Source organism: Oryzias latipes, chromosome 1 (genome assembly GCF_053564925.1).
Source record: "Oryzias latipes strain Hd-rR chromosome 1, Olatipes_Hd-rR_3.1".
Classification (NCBI taxonomy): Eukaryota; Metazoa; Chordata; class Actinopteri; order Beloniformes; family Adrianichthyidae; genus Oryzias; species Oryzias latipes.
The window spans coordinates 9,763,480-9,778,578 of NC_136237.1; the positions used below are offsets into that span (position 1 = coordinate 9,763,480).

At 45.7% G+C, this 15,099-nt stretch overlaps 1 long non-coding RNA gene across 5 annotated transcripts; it reads left to right on the top strand.

Moving 5' to 3' along the window:
* The first annotated feature begins 10,157 nt into the window (after window positions 1-10,157).
* Window positions 10,158-14,897, top strand: LOC110015515 (uncharacterized). 5 transcript variants are annotated; one of them, XR_013647841.1, is made up of 3 exons: window positions 10,173-10,743; window positions 14,380-14,437; window positions 14,723-14,897. It is a non-coding gene; the product is annotated as an uncharacterized LOC110015515 (long non-coding RNA). The 5 variants fall into 5 exon arrangements; XR_002290734.3 differs by lacking the exon at window positions 10,173-10,743 and adding an exon at window positions 11,200-13,559; XR_013647831.1 differs by having other exon boundaries at window positions 10,158-10,743; window positions 14,380-14,897.
* Window positions 14,898-15,099: the final 202 nt, after the last annotated feature.

The window sequence follows — 15,099 nt, forward strand, 5'->3', positions numbered from 1 at the left end:
TTGGATTGAGGCACAGTAGTTTTTTTTTTTATCATAATGTGAAAAAGACCAAGAGCATTACAGCGGACAACACACCTGTGGTGGCAGCAATGATCAAACCATCCTTCCAGTTCAATGTATGGAAACACTTTCAATTTAGCAAAGTCATGTGACCATACAGTGCAGTAAAATGAATTGTTAATGTTGCCTTTGGATTATTTTGATGTGGAAAAACAACAGTAGGCTGAACTTTATGAAACTAAAATGTAAAGGAATTTGCCATTAATTCTTGTTTACTTGTTTGTTTGCACACATATTTAATTTACTCTTGATTATATTTTTAAAAAAAAACTACAATGAATCTGGAGAACTTCACCTGCACTGTTCAGCACCAGGTATTTATCTATGAGTCACACTGGTTGATTCTTCAGTTAAAGATGTCCTGGATCCATTTTAGGTCAGAGAATCGGATCAGTCAAAATGGACCAAGATCGACTGTGAATCAGATCATCAACCACAAGTTATGATATGAATCATTGGTAAATGGATCATTGCACCCCTAACACAGACACGACCACTTTAGAGGAGATTGAGGAGGGAAGAAGATCTTTGCATGAAATAAAGAAAGAAAGCGTGAACACAGACAATGGTTGGATCGAGGTAGTTAAAATCAGTTACTTTAAAATGTTTGACAAGTCTGACAACAGTTGAGTCTCAAAGACAAGACGGGGTTTGTGCGATGTGTTAGAAACAAGAACATTTGAGCTGTGAGACAACAGCAGAGTCCTGTTTCTCATCGGCTTCAGGATTGTTAGAATTCTGACTTTCTTTGTTGCTGATTTTCTCAGCCTTTCAGTGTGGGACCAAATGAAGCCGAACAGGAGATAGAAAGGAACTCACCCCTCTGGTTTCAGCTTGTTTGTTTCTGCTCAGAAGTCAGGCTCTTGTTGGAGTTGTCTTCTTCCAGGAAGTCGTTCTTCATCAGAGTCATTCATGTTTGCAGGTGGAAGATGGTGAACCAGGATTTTCAAAAAATAAAATAAAAACGAAGAATTTCCCAGCACTAGTTAGTTATTACTCTTAACAGAAGACTGATACCTGATGGTCTCACACTTTTATGCACAAAAAGAGTTCAAGTTGGAGGTGAAGAGATTTTCTTAATGCAGTCTGAATGATCTGACCTGAGGTGACCCGGGCCGGCCTAGACCTGAGTCTGACAGTGAGATGCTGCAGGTCTCCGGATGATCTCATCCGGCAGGTTTCTCACATGTTGCTCCTTCAGCAGATGCCTTGAATTTCGGAGTGACCGTTGTTTTAGTGACACATCTGGGACTGAAGGCGAGCGTGGTGATCCACCGATTAAATCTGCCTCAGCTCTGCAGTAAAAGTGGTCGTAAAAACCGCACTGTGGAAAGAGGAGCCACCCCCATCCCCTGATTTCACCTTTCCACCTTTGCCTCTTATTGTGATGCTGTCTCTTTTCTGCCCTCTTCCTCCTACCGTCTCCTTTTCTCCCTCTTTTGCACCCACCCTGCCCCCCTCCCCACTGTCTTTGGCCTTTAGTCTGCAACCTGTGGAACCAATTAGAGCTTGTAAGCGGAGGCCTTTTGCCCCTGTCGTGTGGTCGGTTTAACCTGCTGCTCCGTGAGGACCTTTCCTCAGAGCGTGACCACCACCTCGCCTGTCCCGGTGGGTGGGTTTGAGGGGGTTGTATGTCACTGTAGGAGATGAGGGACCACCAAGCTTCTTCTCTCTCCCCGCTCTGAGGAAAAACGGGGAGTTCTGCTGGGATGAGGAGACACGAAAGCGTCCTGCTCTCATTTGGGCTCATTGTGTTGCAGGGCAGCATAGAAAGATCATTCGCATTGGGTGTAAACAGACTCCTCTTTTAGCAGCAGACCATCTCCTTTCACCCTCTTTTCACCCTCACCCCGACTGCCAGGAATGCTTTTAACAATTTGCTGTCAGACGTAGAGCAACATGGAACGCCGGGAGATTGTCGCATTCCAAAGGGAAGCGTTTTTTAGTCGCTCTTCACATGTCAATCACCGACACTATCTCCTTGTCACCCTAACCCCCTTACCCACCTCCAAGACACACAAACGTGCAGGCAGCTGGCGGCACTGCAGCCCCGCTGGAGGACACAGCCGTGGGAGTGGAGGAATGCAGGCCGCGTGACGGTTGCAGGACACACACAAACACACAGAGGTCTCCTCCATCTCCAACATCTGCGTCGAGGGTCACTGAGGAGCGCCTCTGCTTTGGCAACACAGGCAGAGGCGCTCAGGAAAACAGATGAAAGTGCGCGTCTCCAGATTTTTCTCTCTGCTGGACGACCTCTTGACTCCCCTCCTTCTCATCAAAGAAGCCACTTTTTCACTGTAAACTCATCCAAAGCTTTGGGCCGAAGCCGTCTCTTTCTGCTGCTTGATCTGAAATGATAAGCGGCGGTTTTGGGCGAGAGAGGTCACACGCTCTCACGCCATCTTTCAACAGCACCCCCCCTTCCCACTGCTGCACACACTCTGGGCGCTGCTGGAATTCCTCTGCGTGTTATCAGAGCGTTGAAAGCACCTGCCTGGTATGTGACAGTGGCAGTTAGTGACAGTTCTCCTTTAAAGCAAGGGGGTGGGCGACAGTGGGGAGGGGGTTGCTGGGGGAAAGAGTTGATCCATTTGATAGGAGTCCTGCTGGATACTTGACAGGAGCTGTCAGTGAGCCCAGGGGTGGAGGTGGTGGTGGTGGTGGGGGTCCTTATCGATCAAACACCCCTCCTATCTGCCACGCTGACCTTCATGTCCTGAGGAGGGCTGCTCTGCTGGGAGACAGTAACAGGAGGCGCGGTGTGGGGCGCTCTCTGCCCGTGACGGAAAACTCGCAGGAACACATCTCAATCATGAAGTCAAAGACTCGAGAGAACAAATGTTTCAAACCTGTGGCTCTTTTTTATGGTTTAAAGGATAAACCACTAAACAAAACATCAAACTGAAACACTTCAAGACGGATTAAGAGAAGATTTAAGTACGAAGTTGTGATCTGAAAAAGGAAAGCTGCCAGTTTGATCAACGTCTATAGATGTTAGGAAAGCGGAGCATAAATGCAGTAGAGGCTGAAAGTCAAAGTTTAATCTCCTGTGACGGATTTTGTGCCACGGATTTTGTTAAACACGATCAACAAATTGGGTTAAAATCAGAATAAGTGGGTATGACACCTTTCACATGGAGGTGAAAGTAGCAGCGATTACAGTCATTCAGCTTATCTGACAAAGTTTTGTTGCGGGTTCAAATCCAGATTAGACAGTAAGTGTGTTTTAGTGCAAGCTACTTTCCCAGAATTTCTAAAAAGTGCCATGTCAACTTGTTGAGTGCTGCTGCAAAAGGCTGTGACAGTTTTAATGAGACAGAAACTATTATTAAATGATACATAAACATTAAGACTTTAACATTCTCTGTATTTACATTTCCTTAAAGCAAGAATTTACAGCTGAGTTTGGAAGAACAAACCCTAGAAAACACAGCAAGCGAGGAATTCAGCGCTGCTGCGTGCTGCAGGTTAATGTCAAACCTTCCTGCTTTCAACGTGATACAGAGACGGCAGTAAAATCCAGTCTGTTCATTACAAAAAGAGTTTTCTGAATGAAAAGTATATAAAATTAGCTCAAACATGAAAAGGCATAATGTTAAAATGAGCAACAACATCTGCGCTAATGCTTGTAGGAGAAACCTCTGTTCTTCAGGGTCAAACTTTACAATGTTTTGAGGGTTTACACAGTAAAGATTCTGCATCTTATGGTCTGATGTCTGAATACTTAACTCTGGAGGACAACCTGAAGTTTCCAGCAGAAAGCAAAGAGTCAACAGTTCACACAACAATCTGAACCATTCAGATGGAAGGGTCAGAATTTGGCGTCAACATCATGAAAGCATGAATCCATCATGCATTGTCTCAATGGTTCACGCTGGTGGTTGTACAGTGGTGTGGGGGATTTATTTTTGGCACCCTTTGGACCCCTTAGTACCAACTGAGCATGGTTCCAACACCACATCCTACCTGAGTATTGTTGCTGACCATGTCCATCCCTTTATGACCACAGTGTTCCATCTTCTGATGGCTACTTCCAGCAGGAGAACCCGTCATGTCACAAAGCTGGAATCATCTCAGACTGGTTTCTTGAACATGACAATGAGTTCACCGGACTCTAATGGCCTCCACAGTCACCAGATATCAACCCAATGGATCACCTTTGGGATGTGGTGGAACGGGAGATTGGCATCCTGGATGCAGCCGACAAATCTGCAGCAACTGCGTGACGCCGTCATGTCAATGTGAACCAAACTCTATGAGGAATGTTTCCAGTACCTTGTTGAATCTGTACCACCAAGGATTTAGGCAATTCTGAAGGCAAAAGGGGTCCAACCCCGTACTAGCCAGGTGTTAACACAAAAAAGTCCACCAATTAACGAAATGCAACATTCTACACAAGCAAAGTTATTGTGAAATACAACAGTTTTCACAGAGACACAGCACCACATTGTGTTACAATAAACCAAAAATCTACAAACAAACAGACAAAAATTCTCTGAGGCCCTTAAAACGTTTCATCTCCAATTAAAATAAAATAAAAAAAAATAAAATAAAAAGTCAATTTATGTTTCTTTACAACATCCATCCGTTTTCCAAATCCTGTTTGGGGTCACGTGGTTGCTGGAGCCTATCTCAGCTACTGTAGGTTAAATTAAGAAACACCCTAGATCAGGGGTCGGGAACCTTTTTGGCCAAGAGAGCCCTAAACGCCACATATTTTTAAATGTAATTTTGAAAGAGCCATACAATAATGTATTGTCCCTTTCCCACACTGAGGCACGGAGACTTAACCTCATTTAAGGTTCTTTGTTCTTGTTATTGCAGACCGCAACAAACGGCGTTCAATTAATTCAGCAACTCCTGAATCTCTCCCGCCGAGACGAGAGCGCTTCTCCCAACTTTATATTCCCCTGCTCCTGCTCCAGCCCTCCCATTTCCCCTATTCGGCCCATAGCTGAACCCCATTGGTCCAAACTACCTAACAACAGGCTGAGCGACAGAACTGAGGGCCATCAATCAGATCTCTGCTTGATACGTTCAATAAACTCCAGAACTTTTAACCCTGCCCAACAGCCACCCAGTCCAACTCAGACCGCAACAATATGTTTAAAACTAAATATACAAGTGAATGTGTGCATTTGATGTCATTTCAACACTTTTAAAGTACAATAAGTCTGTGGATTCTTTTTAATAACATGGTTATGCTGTTGCTGATAAATGATGAGTATTTCTCGTGGTAGTTTTGCTGATGGTCTAGTCTGGTTGATACGTGGTGAGTTTCTGCTTCACGCAGGCGTTGAGACTTTAAACGTGATCTTAGGTTGGTCTGAATGTTCTGTAGATGTGACAAAGACTGCTCACATGCAGACGGGGAGCCAAACACACACTCACACGCCGCAGTGACTGACGGGCAGCGGGTTTTACGTTTTTACAATCCCTGCGCGATTCACCTGCTGCCTGTCCCACAACACCTCAGCCCCACCCCCCTGCTTTCTCCCTCACACATCCCGTCCCCGCAACTGCGCGCTCTTTCTCAGAGACGGGAGCGCGCACTTTTAGGCACGGCAATTCACAGGTTTCCAGTTGGTACAAACTCTGTGAAATTATAGATAATAGTAAACTGATAGCGCTGGCGCAGATTTTTCTCTCCAAGCACCGCTACTATTGCGCGCCTCTTTTTTTTTTTTTTTTTTTTTTTTTCGCGCCCGAGAAGGACTGGACTAATGATAAAAAAAGTATAATTAAAGATTTGTCTGCGAGCCACATGTGACCATCAAAAGAGCCATATATGGCTCGCGAGCCATAGGTTCCCGACCCCTGCCCTAGATGGTTCTACACACAACCACACACTCACATGCAGACTTAAGGGACGAGTTAATTCATGAAGCACACAGAGGAAGCTGAGCCTGCACAAGAACATGCAAACTACGAACAGAAAGAACCCACCTGGGATTTGAACCTGGGCCTTTTCAGTAAGAGTGCTAACCACTACACCATCCTGCAGACGTTCTTTTTACGTTAAATTACGTTTATTTGTCCTCAGTTGTGTTGATTATATTAGATTTTGGCTTATTCTCTACAGCAACAGACCATCCATCCGTTCTCTTAACTCGCTGTATTCCGCTCGGGTCACAGGTTCAAACCCGGCTACTGTTGGGGGAAGGTGGGGTAGACCATCGACAGGTCGCCAGTCTGTTGCAGGGCCACACAATCACACACCCACACATGCTAACAGTCACACCTAAGGACAATTTGGAGTGATGAGTTAACCTGTGAAGCATGTTTTTGGACGGTGGGAGGAAGCCGGAGTCCCCGGAGAAAACCCTCGTATGCACGGAGAGAACATGCAAACTCCACACAGAAAGAACCCAGCTGGGATTTGAACCATGACCTTCTCACTGTGGGACAAAGGTGCATTAGTACAGCCCAATCCCATACCAATTATGTTTTAATGAGTTTGATCATGTTTTCCCTTTAAGATGAGACTATGGTGGTTCTGAGGATCTAAAACGGGAGAACTCTATTGACACATGCTCCAACATTCATTGAATGAAAACAACTAAGCAAACAGATGAGAGCTGAAGCCCTTTTGTGTTGGACAGATTTTACTATAACAAGGGGTTATGCATTTTCTGATAGCCACGGTCTATATTTGTATAAACACATTTTTGTTTTTTCATTGTTTTTTTAAATTTCTTTATTACATTTTTAGGGTTTAAATATATATATTCTTTTACTACAGAGGGAAGAGAGGAGCCGGTTTAGCTCGTGCTGGCTTGCGGCACCTTCCGTCCATGAAACCAGGGTTCAAATCCGGGCTGCTCCCGGTTCCCTTCTCTACTTCTGTGCCGGTCCCAAGCCCAGTTGCTTTGAGAAGGTTGCTTCAGGAAGGGCATCCGGCGTAAAACATTGCCAAGTTTACCATGCGACTTGTTCGCTGTGGCAACCCCTGATGGGAAAAGCCGAAAGAGAAAGAAGAAGAGAGACGGGAAAAGTGTAAAAATGAAAAACAGAAGGCAGGGTAGAGGGAGAAAGTAAGGGGATACAAGTGCCAAGTTGCTCATTTGAGTAGGTTATTATTTTAAGCTTCATAACATTTATGCTAGATCTGCTGGAAAGGCAAATGTTACATCCAAGAGGGAAATTCGGACGCTAAGATAAGTGGAAGATATCTGTCCATCAATACACTGTGGAGAGCAAAAACTTGACGAAAAGGCCTGCAAACTGAAAGAGCTCAGGATGAAACTGAAGCTGCTGTGATCCGTCAAAGTCAGAAGTCCTCAGCTGCAAACTGAACTCTGATGACAGTATTGAAAAGGCAGTAATAAAAATCAAGAGATGACGTGAACTTTAAAGCTAAAACACGCAACACATGACTAAGACGCTGTTGTTCACCTTTCGGCCATAGAGAGTCAGTTTTCAATGATATGCACCAGTGGTTTGGCAGACATTTTTACGATGGTTGCCATTCCTGACACAACTCTGTATTTTATCCGGGCTGGGGACCGGCACAGGAGGACCGAGACTCGGGTTCCCCTGGGGCTACATGACGACACGTGGCTAATCCATAAACACAAATTATACTATTTTTGGAAAAGATTCAACTCAAATGTTAATCATGAACAATAAAATTTAAATGTTAAAATATGAACTAAACTTTACGCTTCAACTTTTTTTTTTTTTTGCCTTTTCTTTCAAAATGACCCCACCCTTACATTGACGTGTTCTCCCTACCATGACAAAGGTGGATAAAGGTGAAGAGGATTTCATGTAATCTAGATCAAAAATCATTGAAGAAAAAGGGATCAGTGCACTGTCCTGGTGGGTCCAGATGACCCCACTCCCGATGTTAAAGTGCCTTTGATAGCACAAAGGATGGTTGACCATCATCATGTTGACTCAGCTGAACGGTAAAATCCCAGACATGACCTCTGAGGTGGGGACATCTAAAATATATTTTCATAGCATCCCTACTAATAAAATTACTAAAAAAACGCTGTGCGCTGTCTTTGAAAAATTAAGATTGAAAATGTGAGACTAAAAAAGTAAGCAAAAGATAGATTTCACAAAAACTGAAGCGTAAAAATACAATTCCTAAAATATTCAATTTGTTAGAAATAAACTTTACTGTGGGCCACATGTAATATTTAATGATCCTGGAAGTGTATTTCAAAACCATTGTTCCGTTTTAAAGATCACTGTCCAGTTCTGTGACATGGGAAAATCCTCATTTTAACGTACAATCCTTCAACTCTTCTTCAGAGTCTTTCTTCAAAATCTGGCACCGAGTCAGCATTTGTTTTTGTGCGGACTCCATCAGAGCTGCAGCAGTAGAGAAAAGAAAATGCGCCTCAGTTATTCAGTGGATGAGCATAACCTGTGTTTAGCGGCTCACAGGTCATTCCAGCACCATGCTGGACCTGCTGTACTGCTGTCACGACCACACCGCCGACCCAGAAGCCCTCTTCCAACCGCTGTGTCGGTTTAAACGCCTCCTTCAGTCGGAGCCTTTTGAGGATAGAACGGGACTGAAATCCACTCTCCCTGTGTTGGGGGGTGTGTGGGGGGCAGCACCAGCTGCAGTGTGTGGTTGATGGACTCCCCCTGCTGTTCCCCAGCTTCCTCACATGTCTATTTTCTCCCACTGGCTCCACGTCCCTGCTGAGGAGCAGCTATGCTGTGTCCCTGGATCTCCTCAGACGGGAGATCCTCAACATCTCATCTGACCCTTCCTTTTCCTCGCCCCCTCCCGTACTCCTATAAATACTCCATGGTCAGCAGAGGCTGGAAGCAGGAGCCATCGACCTCGGCTTCTCTCCGTCCAGCAGAGCAGTGATTTATGGGGGCTCGGGCTGCCGCTAACCTTGCACTTGAGCCTGGCAGCATAAATGATGAAGGGTCAGTGGCACTGTGGATGGAGGGGGAGACTCTGCCTCCTCTCCCTGTCCTGTTATCATCAGTGTGATGGAGACGTCATCGTCATCTCCGTGAGTATAAATAGAGCTGGATCAGGTGCCGGCCTGGCCTTTGATGGGAGCTTTAATTTCATGCCTAATTTCCCTCAGTAGAGAGGATCGATGCTGCCCTGCTGCTGCTCTCTGCCCCTCCACTCCTGCAGACACGGACATGCAGAAGGACGAACTGCTGACGGATGTGCACGCATGAAGGGTTCACCTGAGATCCTTCAGAGAAGCACGCAGACCTCGACAATCGAAGCGACTGGAACAGATGGCTTCAGAGCAACAAGCAGAATATGAGCACACAGTTACGCACCTGTGCGTGGAGGGTGCTACACATCGCCATGGTGATAAATATGAGTCCCCCTGTGCTGCCCAGGGGAGGCATTGAACTCTAGCCCCTCCATAATGACTTTGTCTACCTATCGATCCGGCTATGATCCATGTACTGTAATTTTTATATCATCAGGCCTGGCCCCGGCAATAACTCCAAGTCATATTTCGAGGCCCCGTCCACTTGACAACTTAATGATGCAGGGTCCTTGCAGAGTTTGCACAACTCTCCCCCCTGCTGCAGGGCTCTAATTTTTCCTTGTTCTCTCAGAGTAATATCACAGAGGGCAGCGAGAGGCTTTCTTCTCCCAGGACCCCTTTCTCCGTGCCACATATCTGTGAGCTTCTGTGCAGCGCTGGGCTGGCTGGGCTGGGACTGCTGAGCATCTGTCTTGGATTTGGAGCCGGCCCCTGCAGGCTCCTGGGGAGACTCAGCTGTCCCTCTTTAGACCCTGTTCTATCTCTCCCTTGGAGCCATGGCTATATTTCACTGTCATTTCAACTCTCTCTTTGTGGCCTGGTGTAATAGTGGGAGATATATGGCACTGCAGGCCTCTGAGTTGCTTCAGTCTTCTATAAAACACTGTCAGAGTGACAAAACTGCGGCCCTCGGGTGTTCGGGCGTCCCTTTTATGCGCGGGCACTTCCTCAATATCCGCCTCTGATCCTTTCAGGACAGAGAAGATCTGAGGCTTAGGTCTCTAAGACGATGAGTGGCAGCCGTTCCAGAGCGCGTGCAGCAAAAATTCACTCAAAGAAGAGCTGCCCTCGCACACGCACCTCCATCCGGGAGGTGCGTGTTTGCGGGGTGGGGTGGGGGCTTTGATAGAGAAGATGTCGCTCCTCACATCCTCTTTGCCCTCTCAGTTCTACTCCATTTCCACCTCTCTCTTTCTTCCTGCTCTCTGCTCCCCCCTCCCCTCCACCCCTTAGTGCTCGCGCACACCGGCACAGTCTCTGCTTCCTCTCTGACGCCCCCCTCACCCCCCAGCCTTAATTGGGAGTCAGGAAGAGCAGTGGAAATCGCATTAACGCGGGCCCCGCCTGGCTGTGCCATCCATCTTCTTTTTTATTACGCCGCGCCGGGGCTGCCTGCGCGCTGCCGTTCGATTTGTCACCGGCCTCGTTCGCTGATAACGGGCATTTGTCATTGCCGCGCCTCCCTGTTAATGTTATCATCTCCTCCCTGACAGCCGCCCTCCGCCGGGGCGCGCCGGCGACAAAGCACATCCGTCAAGCGAATATTTCCACGGCTAAGGGGACCGCGCCGCAATAAGCCACATTAAAGCACTCATGGAGGGTGCAGGCCGAGCGCGCGCGTCAGCGTGCACGCCCGGGTGCGCGTACGCACACAGAGCGCGTGGGAGAGGCATGGTGGGGGCCGACAGGGGTAGGTAATTTGTTGCAATTAATTACGCAGTGAGCGCGGCTTTGTAGTGTGGGGGCGCTGCATCTGCGGGGGGGCTCCTCCGTCAGGCTGTGATGCTATTTGTTTGATTTATGGCCTCTGCCAGCCGGAGGCGCGACGCATTATCCACAGAGCTTAACGCCAGCCTCCGTGACAAAGACTTTGCGCGAGACAGACCGCTGTCCCCCGTGAAGGGGTGTGGCCGCAGAGGCAGACCCCCCCCCCCAATCGCACGAAGCTCAAACACAGATACGCGGTCGGTCTCCTTCCTGCTCCTGCAGTGATCCTGGGACACGAGGACGTGTGATGCGCCTCGGTCAGGGAGGGGTGCAGGGGCCTAACAGATGGATCAGGCAGCCTAAAGGCATGCAGCCCCCCCCTGGCCCTGTGAGAAGATCTGATGAGGATTTAAAGCACCTGAGGAAAACAGGTGGGGCCGAACGGCTCTGTGACTCCACCCACAATATGACGTCACCAAACCAAACCCCAACAGTAATGTTCAATAACAAGTAGAAAAACGATTCCAACAACCCCTGGCTGCAGTCTGCAGACTGAGGCCTGCCTCAACGTAGGCGGGGTTAAACGCGTTGCGCTCCGCCCACTGTAAGGGATTCTTCTTCATCACCTTAATTAATTAATGATGTGTCTCTCCCTGCCCCTCCATGGCGGAGCGGCCACTCCCATCACAGTATTTTTTTTGGATTTTAAAATTTCCCACTTGCATTCCCACGGATTCGATAATTTATCCTGAGATGATTAAATTAAGATAAGATAAATTAAGATTCATTATTTTGATTTTAGAATATGTACACTCCTGCTTTCAGAGTTAAAAAAGAAACAGCCCTCTTTTATTTATGGCTACAGGAACAATAGAGCCAGACTGAGCAAAACTGTGATGTGTCGGTCTCCAACAAAGCAGCTCTTATCTCGTATAAATATATCTCATATTTTGCATTAAACAAGTCGATGCAATTCTCTTCTTTTTCCCGCCTCTGTGTTCCCTGCTTCTCCTGAGTGGATGAAAACACCACCTTCTTCTTCCTCAGCGTGTTCACAGACGCAGCAAATCAATGATCAGGATGTCTTTCGTGTTATAAATAAACCCCGGAGACGATCGCGTTGTTTCAAAAGTAGAAACGTTGCTCAGAAGTTCATTGCAGTTATCGCGTACAGACATTAAACGCCCGATTGTGGATACATCCTGGCGCCATGATGACCGATCGCTTGGCTCTTTAAAGCAAACGACAACACCGTCTTCTTCCTGCAAGGAAGCTGTTTTCTTTTGGTTTTTTTTACATCTATCACTCTTTCTTGCGTCCTTTTCTCTTCAAGCTGCTTGTAATTGGTCAATAGGTGTTTGTGCTGAGCTGGGGAGGGGTAGCAAAAGCTTGTTACACGTGCAGCAGCGTGTAACTGGAATAGAGCGGCAGGTGCAAATAAAAGACTATAAGAGACAACATCAACACAAAAACGTACAGAAATGAGTGACACCGGAAAAAGAAGCAAAATCCAGAGCTAAAGTATAGTGTGTATAGTGTATAGTGAAGTATAGTGAAGTATACTTCACTTTAAATGATAATGCAAAAAGAGAATTTAGAGTCTGGAAGAAAATAATTCTATCTAGAAGCGGCTCCACAACCAACCAACACCTGAGAACTGAGAGGATCTCCTTAACCCTTGTGCTATCCTAGGCACTTTAACGTTGAGTTGGGTCATCCAGACCCCACTACAAAGTGCGCCGAACCTTTTTTCTTCAATGATTTGTGATCTTCACTGGCGTGGATTACATGAAATCCTCTCCACCTTTATCCACCTTTGTCATGTAAGGGTGGGGTCATAGGATGGCACAAGGGTTATGAGAGCAGATGACATCACATACAGTGGGCGGAGAGCAACACGTTTAACTCCTCTCACATTGAGGCACGACTCGGGGCTTATCACCTATTTTGGTATCTGCAATGTTTGTAACTTAAAACAGGACAACACTGATGTCCCCATGTATGGTTTATCCTGACCCAATGTTATATTTTAGGGTTATTAATAGGACTGGGTATCATCAATAATTTCCAGAATCGATTAAATTCACCAGAGCCTGGATCGATTCGATTCCTTTTTTCGATTTCAAATGTTTACACATTTGGACATACTTGTATAGAAAGATATTAATCTGTAAATGTCTTGAAGAAATTCATAATAATTTGATACAGCATAAATGCTGTCAAATGTATCACTGAAATAATAAATGAATGAGGTTGTTAACACCATACAGTTTTACATGATTTCTCAAATGGAGAAGCTCCTACAAAAGTGTGCAGATCATTATGTTCTGCCTCTCCTGGAGGACGTCATAGTTTGGCCACTAGGGGGCGCTCCCGTTATACCATTGCACTTTATTCCAGAAGATTTGAACAAAAACGGTGCTTTACACCAAAAATGTTTACCTAAAAAAGTTTCCTTAAAACAGTTTGGTAAATTCATGCCTGGGAGTATGTTCAGCAGTGAATGTTTAGATCGAACAAGCATTAGCATTTGCCCTCCTATGGGAAATTCCATTATACGTTAGCATCAAGCTAGTGGACCTTGGCCTTACTGCCAAATAAACCTGCTATTTGGGCTTCTTATTGGTTAAACACACCTGATCCAAGTAATCAGCAGGAGGATTTTGCTAAAAACCAGCAGGATGCCGGCTCTGAGGCCTAGACTCTGAGAGCACTTCATAGGGGGCCCCCCCAGGGGTCCGTCACTTCTGCAGGAACGCCCCAAGTTCCACAGAAATGTGACATGAATGGAAGATAGAGGTGATTGCTGCGCTGAATGTTTGGTAACTAATCTGGGGATTTAGGCTCATGTTTGAACCTTTTGTTTATTTGAATCCGTTTCACTCCAGTGACATGCTGGACCCGTCACGGTTAAAGTGCAACACCTCAGTTGAGGAAAAAGGGAGGGGAGGATTTCTTTCAGCTGTTCTTTTAAATGAGTCATTGTTTATGCTTCAGTTGTCACATGTAAACATATTGCATCTCTGGAAGCTTCTCCTTCATTCTGCTGTGGAAGCTGAAGAGCAAAACGGCAGAATTCTGATCGTCTGAGTCTTGATTAGTCTGTCAGAGGTTAGTGTGAAGCAGCCAGTGTTAAAGCAGAGCCGTTAGGTCGATATTGGCACAAGCACCCAATTTGGCATGGATGTAACCTAGAATCACCTCTTTCAGAAATTTGCCATGAGAAAATCCAAAATGGCAGCCAACAGCAGCCGTTTTTTGAGCTTGAATCTGGGGAACTCAAAGCTCTGGAAGAACTGAAGAGTCACCTGGATTCAGGGTTGAATGTGTGAAAGTTCCTGGAAAAAATACTGTCAAATTATATTTTTTTGTTTTAATTTTTTGAATGACAAATTTCACAATCAACCCACTGAGAAAGTCAAATGAAGACAATTATGTAAATTTTCTTTAATCAAGGAGCAGTTGTTTTGACAAAGAGCTTTTGATTTTTACCTGAACAGTACAGGAAAATGTTTTTAATAGCCTCTGAAATTCAAAATTTCTTGTATTTTCATTTCAGGGAAAATACGTTGCTCAAGTTTTTGTTTAAAATTTTCCACTCTCCTCTTTGAACCCACAGATTTTCTCACTCTGGTTTGTGGCTACACCTGTTCATTCACTCCTGGGGGAAAGTCCAGGTAAAATTCAGCTTTTGGTGTTTTAACGTGACCTCCCGCTGCTTTTGATCATAAGCCCAGTAAGATGATTATGACACTGCCACTGCCATGCTTCACAGCAGGGTTCCTACCCTGAAGAGCGATCTGTTCTCCACTGTTCCACAGTTTGCAGAAGCCTAAAATCCAGCCTTTGGAGAACACTGTTTTTGTTGGTTAAAGTTCTGTTTTTCTGTGTGTTTAAAAACTTCAAATGATAAAAAAAATGACTATCACAGTTCAAGGATGGGTTTGTTTCGTCATCCTCAGAGTCCATAAGGGTGGAGCAGCGCAACAGCGCCCCTGTTTGGTCAGTGTGGGAGAGAAACAGCAAAGCGGAGAAGCAGAGGGATTTTCTTCAGTGTTTGAGAACAATTCCAGCGCAAGAAGATGCTTTCTAAACGTACAATGACAAACGGTGATAAAAGATGTTCTTTACATTTCATGTAACCTCTGTGCGTGTTATGGTGTCTCCTGGAATCGGATGGAAGCGTTGCTGGGCTTTTAGCACATTGCATAGTAAATGTTCATTCTGAGGTCTACAGCAGGAGGGGGGGGTCACAGGAGTCAGCTGTAAACGGTGAGGGAGGAATCAACTCCTCTTACAGTTGAGTCTTAACCATTAAGGAAGATCTAGGAAAAGAAGC